Source organism: Saimiri boliviensis, chromosome 17, assembly GCF_048565385.1.
Source record: "Saimiri boliviensis isolate mSaiBol1 chromosome 17, mSaiBol1.pri, whole genome shotgun sequence".
NCBI lineage: Eukaryota > Metazoa > Chordata > Mammalia > Primates > Cebidae > Saimiri > Saimiri boliviensis.
The window spans coordinates 48,676,096-48,686,412 of NC_133465.1; the positions used below are offsets into that span (position 1 = coordinate 48,676,096).

A 10,317-nucleotide genomic window follows, 5' to 3' on the forward strand; every position below is an offset into this window, starting at 1 on the left:
GGATTACAGGTGTGAGCCACCACGCCCGGCCTGTCTAACTACTTTTCAATTCATCTGGCTCAGTCAGGGGGGTACGAAGATCCTGTCATTTAAGTTTATGGCACGCACTTTGCTCTCCAGAGTCTGACTAGTCTTTTATTCACTTGGTTCAGTTAGATGTGTTATGAAGATTGTTGAATTCCAGTTACTGCGTGAACAACATCACTCTGCTACTGAGTCTCTTTTTTTGATTCACCTGGCTCAGTAGATACGGTATGGAGATCACTGCGTTCACATTGACCACACGTACATCACCAGAGTCTGACTCGCTTCCATTCACTTGGCTCAGATGCGCTATGAAGCTGGCTGCACGCAGGTTTGCCGTGTGTAGCTCACTATACAAGGGCTGATGACTTTTCCATTCGCTTGGCTCAGTCAGATGTGATACGGAGGCCGCTGCACTGCACTCAAGGCGACCTCGTGTGCATCACCGTGCAGAGTCTCACTACTTTTTCAATCACTTGGTTTAGTCCGAGGCCATCTGAAGATCACTACATTCAAGTTCGCCGCATGTACGTCACTATCCAGTGCCCACCTACCGTTCCATTCACGTGGCTCAGTCAGAGGCAATATGAAGATTGCTGCATTGAAGTTGACCATAAATTGGCCAGGCAGGCCCGGTGGCTCACACCCATAATCCTAGCACTCTGAGAGGCCGAGGCGAGCGGATTGCCTGAGCTCAGGAGTTCAAGCAAAGGTCGTGCCACTGCACTCCAGCCTGGGCAACAGAGTGAGACTCTGTCTCAAAAGTAAAGTAAAATGAAATAAAAAATAAATGAAAGGAAATGGTAAAAAGTTGGCATCTCAAGTAGGTGGGAAAAGGCAAATTATCCCGTGAGTGAATACTGAGACAACAGTGCAGCCATCTTCTGGGGAAACAGTGATAAAGTTCAGTCACACTTTCATCTGAGTATCAGGAAAAAATTTAAATGGATAAAATACTTAAATGCAAAACAATACATTAAGAAAAGCAGAGGAAAACTTGCAAGACTAATTGTGTAACTTTGGAGTTGGAGCGGTCCTTCTAACCCTGACTGAAAATCCAGAAGCCACATTTTTAGAAAAGATTGATATATCGGAGTACTGTATATAGGAAACAAATAATTCTCTGCAGGACACAAAACATCGTAAGCAGAGCAAAAGACAAATGACAAACTGAGAAAAAAAAATGTGCAAATGCACTTAAAAAGCAGTTAAAATTAAACGGACAAATGTACCATGTGTAAAGAATTCTTGGGGTTTTAATTTTTTTTACTGAGTTATTTCAGTTAATATTCTTTTTCTTGTTTTGAGACAAAGTCTTGCTCTTTCAATGCAGGCTGGAGTGCAATGGTGCAATTTTGGCTCATTGCAACCTCCACCTCCCCGGTTTAAGCAATTCTCTTGTCTCAGTATCCCAGGTAGCTGGGGTTAAAGCCACCTGCCACCATGCCTGGCTAATTTTTTTTTTTTTTTTTTTTTTTTCCTGGTGTCAGCCTCCTGCCTGGCAGAGAAACTCCAGTCCCTGCTCCGGGAAGCCTCTCCAGGCCTTCCGCCGCCCTGACTGGGAAAGAGCCCGTCGTCCAGCAGGTACCAGGCTTGTCTCCCCCCGCCCGATGGTGACGAACGGAAGACCCAGCGCAGCCTGGGCTCCTCTAGTGATGGTGCCCTGGGACCTCGTCGTTCTCCAGGAAAACGTGGACGGCTCTCCGCCGACGGACACTTCCACAGACCCATCTTGCCTTCGCGCCCAGGCTCTCGGTTCTGTCTTTTGGCTGTGTTGACACCAACAAGGGACTCCACCGCGGAGGCCACGCCCCCTGTGAGAGGGCGGGGCGTGCATACTCGAAATGAAAGGCCGGGAACGCGGGAACAAGCACGGGTGTAAGATTTCTTCTTTCAAACGTGGAGAAAAATAAATCCGCCACAGTGTGTAATGACGTGAATAGCGGTGTGGATGAGACAAAGGGAATGGGGCAAGGAGCGAGGCTGGGGCTCTCACCGCGACTGTAATGTGGATGACGGTGGGGCGGTGACGGCGGGGACGCAGGCGACAGCATCGCTTCTCGGCCTTTTGGCTAAGATCAAGTGTAGTATCTGTTCTTATCAGTTTAATATCTGATACGTCCTCTATCCGAGGACAATATATTAAATGGATTTTTGGAGCAGGGAGTTGGAATAGGAGCTTGCTCCGTCCACTCCACGCATCGACCTGGTATTGCAGTACTTCCAGGAACGGTGCACCCCCGCCTCGGGGGACACAACGTGTTTGCAAAGTCAGACGGCAAGTTTGCGTTTTTTGTGTGTCAGTTTGGCTTGGGTTTCTTACTGCTTCAGGTGTTCAAGTGCTTCTGACTCTTCCGCTTAAGCATTCTCAGGCATGGCAGACGGCGGGCTCCTTAGCTTCCGCTTCCGCTCTGACGCCACCGCTTTCGAAAAGCTATACTTCTTTCGTGTTTGCGAGTACAGTACAGAGAGCCTATTGAATTGTTTCTTGAAAGTCCTGAGATCTCAGCTTGGCAGTAGAGTGCTGGTGACCTCTTAAACTTGAAACTTCTGGGATGGCAAACCATGATGACAGTCTTTTTAAACTCGCATTACAATTTTTCTATTGGGATGCAATTTATAGATTCAGGGATGAGACCGGAAGAGAGCCAGGAGAGATTTGCCATCATGGTTGCAAGGCAGCTGCTGGTGGCTGACCCTGGAAACGATATACCCGCCCAAAAGGGAGGCGGAAGATGCATTGAGCATGAAGGGTGGAGCCACGATGCTTGGAGTCAGGTTCTCCTCCTGTTCGTTCTCTGATAAATAACTTATACCCCTGTACCCCAGCTTTCCCTGGGCAAAAAAGGAAGTTTGTTGCTGGGTGGGTTGGCGCCTGCCTTAAAGTGCCAACGCCTCCGGGGGCTCGAGAGGAAGAAGTTCTTACTAGAAAGACAACGTGGACACGTATGTTTATTGCAGCAGTATTGACAGGAGCAAAGACTTGGAACCAACTCTTTCTTTGTAGGAACACGGATGAAGCTGGAGGCAGTTATTCTCAGCAAACTGACACAGGACCAGAAGACCAAACTCCGCATGTTCTCACTCATAAGTGGAAATGAGAACACGTGGACACAAGGGAGGGGAACATCACACACTGGGGCCCGAAGGGGGTTGGGAGCCAAGGGGAGAGACAGCAAATACGTCGTAATACGTAATGCATGTGGGGCTTAAGGTCTAGATGACTGGTTGAGAGGTGCCGCTAACCACCATGGCACACGTGTACGTATGTATTCCAGAAGTTACAAAGAAAAAAAAAAAAAAAGGAAGAAGTTTCAAGTTTAGGCTGGGCAACATTGGCGAACCCCATCCCTTTAAGAAACAAACAAAAAAGGCCGGGCGCGGTGGCTCAAGCTTGTAATCCCAGCACTTTGGGAGGCCAAGGCTGGTGGATCACGAGGTCAAGAGATCGAGACCGTCCTGGTCAACATGGTGAAACCCCGCCTCTACTAAAAATACAAAAAATTAGCTGGGCATGGTGGCACGTGCCTGTAATCCCAGCTACTCGGGAGGCTGAGGCAGGAGAATTGCCTGAACCCAGGAGGCGGATGTTGCGGTGAGCCGAGATCGCGCCATTGCACCCCAGCCTGGGTAGCAAGAGCGAAACTCCGTCTCAAAAAAAAAAAAGAAACATTTTTTTTTTTTTTTTGTCTCCCGGCGGCTGTTTTTTTCTCATTTCATGCCACCCCAATCTCTGTCCTGTCTTGTCTTCCCCATTCCATTGCCCACACAGGGCAGCATGGCAGCCGCTAGCCACAGGTGTCTGTGGAGCAGTGGAAATGTGGTCAGTTCTAGCGGAGCCGCGCTGTGAGTGTAAAGTACCCACGGGATTTTACAGGCAGCATTAAATGAGTAAAAGTCAACATAAATTACTTTTTTTCTTTTCTTTTCTTTTCTTTTTTCTTTTTTTGAGACGCAGTTTCGCTCTTGTTACCCAGGCTGGAGTGCAATGGCGCGACCTCGGCTCACCGCAGCCTCCGCCTCCTGGGTTCAAGCAATTCTCCTGCCTCAGCCTCCTGAGTAGCTGGGATTACAGGCACGCGCCACCATGCCCAGCTAATTTTTTGTATTTTTAGTAGAGACAGGGTTTCACCATGTTGACCACGATGGTTTCGATCTCTTTTTTTTTTTTTTTTTTTTCTTTTGAGACGGAGTTTCGCTCTTGTTACCCAGGCTGGAGTGCAATGGCGCGACCTCGGCTCACCGCAGCCTCCGCCTCCTGGGCTCAGGCAATTCTCCTGCCTCAGCCTCCGAAGTAGCTGGGATTACAGGCACGCGCCACCACGCCCAGCTAGTTTTTTTGTATTTTTAGTAGAGACGGGGTTTTACCATGTTGACCAGGATGGTCTCGATCTTTCGACCTCGTGATCCACCCGCCTCGGCCTCCCAAAGTGCTGGGATTACAGGCTTGAGCCACCGAACATAAATAACTTTTATGTTGGTTACTTTTGCTTTTCTTTTTGACAGAGGCTCACTCAGTTATCCAGACTGCAGTTTACTGGAGGAATCACAGCTCACGGAAACCTCCCATTCTTTTTTTTTTTTTTTTTTTTTTTTTTGAGACGGAGTTTCGCTCTTGTTACCCAAGCTGGAGTGCAATGGCGCGACCTCGGCTCACCGCAACCTCCGCCTACTGGGTTCAGGCAATTCTCCTGCCTCAGCCTCCTGAGTAGCTGGGATTACAGGCACGTGCCACCATGCCCAGCTAATTTTTTTTTTTTTTTTTTTTTTTTGAGACGGAGTTTCGCTCTTGTTACCCAGGCTGGGGTGCAATGGCGCGATCTCGGCTCACTGCAACCTCCGCCTCCTGGGTTCAGGCAATTCCCCTGCCTCAGCCTCCCGAGTAGCTGGGATTACAGGCACGTGCCACCATGCCCAGCTAATTTTTTGTATTTTTAGTAGAGACAGGGTTTCACCATGTTGACCAGGATGGTCTCAATCTCTCGACCTCATGATCCACCCGCCTCGGCCTCCCAAAGTGCTGGGATTACAGGCTTGAACCACCGAACATAAATAACTTTTATGTTGGTTACTTTTGTTTTTCTTTTTAACAGAGGCTCACTCAGTTATCCAGACTACAGTTTACTGGAGGAATCACAGCTCACGGAAACCTCCCATTCTTTTTTTTTTTTTTTTTTTTTTTTGAGACGGAGTTTCGCTCTTGCTACCCAGGCTGGGGTGCAATGGCGCGATCTCGGCTCACCGCAACATCCGCCTCCTGGGTTCAGGCAATTCTCCTGCCTCAGCCTCCCGAGTAGCTGGGATTACAGGCACGTGCCACCATGCCCAGCTAATTTTTTGTATTTTTAGTAGAGGCGGGGTTTCACCATGTTGACCAGGACGGTCTCGATCTCTTGACCTCGTGATCCACCAGCCTTGGCCTCCCAAAGTGCTGGGATTACAAGCTTGAGCCACCGCGCCCGGCCTTTTTTGTTTGTTTCTTAAAGGGATGGGGTTCGCCAATGTTGCCCAGCCTAAACTTGAAACTTCTTCCTTTTTTTTTTTTTTTCTTTGTAACTTCTGGAATACATACGTACACGTGTGCCATGGTGGTTAGCGGCACCTCTCAACCAGTCATCTAGACCTTAAGCCCCACATGCATTACGTATTACGACGTATTTGCTGTCTCTCCCCTTGGCTCCCAACCCCCTTCGGGCCCCAGTGTGTGATGTTCCCCTCCCTTGTGTCCACGTGTTCTCATTTCCACTTATGAGTGAGAACATGCGGAGTTTGGTCTTCTGGTCCTGTGTCAGTTTGCTGAGAATAACTGCCTCCAGCTTCATCCGTGTTCCTACAAAGAAAGAGTTGGTTCCAAGTCTTTGCTCCTGTCAATACTGCTGCAATAAACATACGTGTCCACGTTGTCTTTCTAGTAAGAACTTCTTCCTCTCGAGCCCCCGGAGGCGTTGGCACTTTAAGGCAGGCGCCAACCCACCCAGCAACAAACTTCCTTTTTTGCCCAGGGAAAGCTGGGGTACAGGGGTATAAGTTATTTATCAGAGAACGAACAGGAGGAGAACCTGACTCCAAGCATCGTGGCTCCACCCTTCATGCTCAATGCATCTTCCGCCTCCCTTTTGGGCGGGTATATCGTTTCCAGGGTCAGCCACCAGCAGCTGCCTTGCAACCATGATGGCAAATCTCTCCTGGCTCTCTTCCGGTCTCATCCCTGAATCTATAAATTGCATCCCAATAGAAAAATTGTAATGCGAGTTTAAAAAGACTGTCATCATGGTTTGCCATCCCAGAAGTTTCAAGTTTAAGAGGTCACCAGCACTCTACTGCCAAGCTGAGATCTCAGGACTTTCAAGAAACAATTCAATAGGCTCTCTGTACTGTACTCGCAAACACGAAAGAAGTATAGCTTTTCGAAAGCGGTGGCGTCAGAGCGGAAGCGGAAGCTAAGGAGCCCGCCGTCTGCCATGCCTGAGAATGCTTAAGCGGAAGAGTCAGAAGCACTTGAACACCTGAAGCAGTAAGAAACCCAAGCCAAACTGACACACAAAAAACGCAAACTTGCCGTCTGACTTTGCAAACACGTTGTGTCCCCCGAGGCGGGGGTGCACCGTTCCTGGAAGTACTGCAATACCAGGTCGATGCGTGGAGTGGACGGAGCAAGCTCCTATTCCAACTCCCTGCTCCAAAAATCCATTTAATATATTGTCCTCGGATAGAGGACGTATCAGATATTAAACTGATAAGAACAGATACTACACTTGATCTTAGCCAAAAGGCCGAGAAGCGATGCTGTCGCCTGCGTCCCCGCCGTCACCGCCCCACCGTCATCCACATTACAGTCGCGGTGAGAGCCCCAGCCTCGCTCCTTGCCCCATTCCCTTTGTCTCATCCACACCGCTATTCACGTCATTACACACTGTGGCGGATTTATTTTTCTCCACGTTTGAAAGAAGAAATCTTACACCCGTGCTTGTTCCCGCGTTCCCGGCCTTTCATTTCGAGTATGCACGCCCCGCCCTCTCACAGGGGGCGTGGCCTCCGCGGTGGAGTCCCTTGTTGGTGTCAACACAGCCAAAAGACAGAACCGAGAGCCTGGGCGCGAAGGCAAGATGGGTCTGTGGAAGTGTCCGTCGGCGGAGAGCCGTCCACGTTTTCCTGGAGAACGACGAGGTCCCAGGGCACCATCACTAGAGGAGCCCAGGCTGCGCTGGGTCTTCCGTTCGTCACCATCGGGCGGGGGGAGACAAGCCTGGTACCTGCTGGACGACGGGCTCTTTCCCAGTCAGGGCGGCGGAAGGCCTGGAGAGGCTTCCCGGAGCAGGGACTGGAGTTTCTCTGCCAGGCAGGAGGCTGACACCAGGAAAAAAAAAAAAAAAAAAAAAAAATTAGCCAGGCATGGTGGCAGGTGGCTTTAACCCCAGCTACCTGGGATACTGAGACAAGAGAATTGCTTAAACCGGGGAGGTGGAGGTTGCAATGAGCCAAAATTGCACCATTGCACTCCAGCCTGCATTGAAAGAGCAAGACTTTGTCTCAAAACAAGAAAAAGAATATTAACTGAAATAACTCAGTAAAAAAAATTAAAACCCCAAGAATTCTTTACACATGGTACATTTGTCCGTTTAATTTTAACTGCTTTTTAAGTGCATTTGCACATTTTTTTTTCTCAGTTTGTCATTTGTCTTTTGCTCTGCTTACGATGTTTTGTGTCCTGCAGAGAATTATTTGTTTCCTATATACAGTACTCCGATATATCAATCTTTTCTAAAAATGTGGCTTCTGGATTTTCAGTCAGGGTTAGAAGGACCGCTCCAACTCCAAAGTTACACAATTAGTCTTGCAAGTTTTCCTCTGCTTTTCTTAATGTATTGTTTTGCATTTAAGTATTTTATCCATTTAAATTTTTTCCTGATACTCAGATGAAAGTGTGACTGAACTTTATCACTGTTTCCCCAGAAGATGGCTGCACTGTTGTCTCAGTATCACTCACGGGATAATTTGCCTTTTCCCACCTACTTGAGATGCCAACTTTTTACCATTTCCTTTCATTTATTTTTTATTTCATTTTACTTTACTTTTGAGACAGAGTCTCACTCTGTTGCCCAGGCTGGAGTGCAGTGGCACGACCTTTGCTTGAACTCCTGAGCTCAGGCAATCCGCTCGCCTCGGCCTCTCAGAGTGCTAGGATTATGGGTGTGAGCCACCGGGCCTGCCTGGCCAATTTATGGTCAACTTCAATGCAGCAATCTTCATATTGCCTCTGACTGAGCCACGTGAATGGAACGGTAGGTGGGCACTGGATAGTGACGTACATGCGGCGAACTTGAATGTAGTGATCTTCAGATGGCCTCGGACTAAACCAAGTGATTGAAAAAGTAGTGAGACTCTGCACGGTGATGCACACGAGGTCGCCTTGAGTGCAGTGCAGCGGCCTCCGTATCACATCTGACTGAGCCAAGCGAATGGAAAAGTCATCAGCCCTTGTATAGTGAGCTACACACGGCAAACCTGCGTGCAGCCAGCTTCATAGCGCATCTGAGCCAAGTGAATGGGAAGCGAGTCAGACTCTGGTGATGTACGTGTGGTCAATGTGAACGCAGTGATCTCCATACCGTATCTACTGAGCCAGGTGAATCAAAAAAAGAGACTCAGTAGCAGAGTGATGTTCACGCAGTAACTGGAATTCAACAATCTTCATAACACATCTAACTGAACCAAGTGAATAAAAGACTAGTCAGACTCTGGAGAGCAAAGTGCGTGCCATAAACTTAAATGACAGGATCTTCGTACCCCCCTGACTGAGCCAGATGAATTGAAAAGTAGTTAGACAGGCCGGGCGTGGTGGCTCACACCTGTAATCCCGGCACTTTGGGAGGCTGAGGCTGGGGGATCATGAGGTCAAGAGATCGAGACCATCCTGGCCAACGTGGTGAAACCTCATCTCCACTAAAAATACCAAAAAAAAAAAAATAAATAAAAAAATAAAAAAAAATTAGCTGGGCGTGGTGGTACATGCCTGTAGTCCCAACTGCTCAGGAGGCTGAGACTCCGTCTCCAAAAAAAGACTCCTAACAGTGATGTACACACCATGACGTCGAAGGCAGCCGTCTTCATACTGCATGTGAGTCAGCCAAGTGAATCACAAAGAAGCCAGGATCTGGATAGTAACGTACACACAGAAAACTTGAATGCAGCGATCATGTTACAGGAAGGGGGCTCCAATCCAGACCCCAAGAGAGGGTTCTTCAATTTCCAGCAAGAAAGAATTCAAGGCGAGTCCGCAGTGCAAAGTAAAAGCAAGGTTTCTAAGAAAGTAAAGTGGTAAAAGAACAGCTACTCCACAGACAGAGACCTCAGGTGATCTGCCCTCCTCGGCCTCCCAAGGTGTTGGGATTACAGGTGTGATCCACCACACCCGGCCCAACCCACTCTCTTTTAGGAAAGAGTCTAATACCCCTAAGTTGGCCCTCGAAGCCAATCCCACTCTTTCCCCGGGTCCCCACCACTTACCTACCCTAAGTCGTCCAATCAGTGCTGCAGTCTATTTTCTTTGGGTTGGGGGAGTTTCTTGGGTATCACCCCTTCCGTCGTTTGCCAGAATTATGTTACAGGACCCCAACACTTACCCAAGGTAGCAGTTGGGTCACGGTTTCTGCCCTACAGCCCCGTCTGTGGTCGCTAGAACTATGTCCCAGGAAAGGGGCCCCAGATCCAGACCACAAGAGAGGGTTCTTGGATCTCACGCAAGAAATAATTCAGGGTGAGTCCACGGTGCAAAATAAAAGCAAGTTTGTTTCATTTATTTATTTATTTTTGAGATGGAGTTTCACTCTTGTTGCCCAGGCCGGAGTACAGTGGTGCAATCTCGGTTCACTGCAACGTTTGCCTCCCCGGTTGCAGTGATTCTCTTGCTTCAGCCTCCTGAGTAGCTGGGATTACAGGTGTGCACCACCATGCCCGGCTAATTTTTGTGTTTTTAGTAGAGATGGAGTTCCATCATGTTAGTCAGGCTGGTATCAAACTCGTGATCTGCCCGCCTGGGCCTCCCAACGTGCTGGGATTACAGGCGTGAGCCACCGCGCCTGGCTTTTTTTGGTTTGTTTTTTTGAGACAGAGTCTCACTCTGTTGCCCAGGTCGGAGTGCAATCAATACTGAGATCTCAGCTCAGTACAACCTCTGCCTCCCAGGTTCAAACAATTCTCCTGCCTCAGCCTCCCCAGTAGCTGGGATTACAGGTGCATGCCACCACACCCAGGGTTTTTTGTTTTGTTTTGTATTTATAGTAGAGATGGGGT

The 10,317-nt window shown here is 48.6% G+C and overlaps 2 non-coding genes across 2 annotated transcripts; one reads left to right on the forward strand and one right to left on the reverse strand.

Annotated features, from left to right (window-relative positions):
* Nucleotides 1-2,076: 2,076 nt before the first annotated feature.
* LOC141581955 (U2 spliceosomal RNA) lies at nt 2,077-2,267 on the forward strand. Its single transcript, XR_012514778.1, has one exon. It is a non-coding gene; the product is annotated as a U2 spliceosomal RNA (small nuclear RNA).
* A 4,351-nt stretch (nt 2,268-6,618) lies between these two features.
* Nucleotides 6,619-6,809, reverse strand: LOC120367085 (U2 spliceosomal RNA). The gene has a single exon (XR_005581574.1). It is a non-coding gene; the product is annotated as a U2 spliceosomal RNA (small nuclear RNA).
* Nucleotides 6,810-10,317: the final 3,508 nt, after the last annotated feature.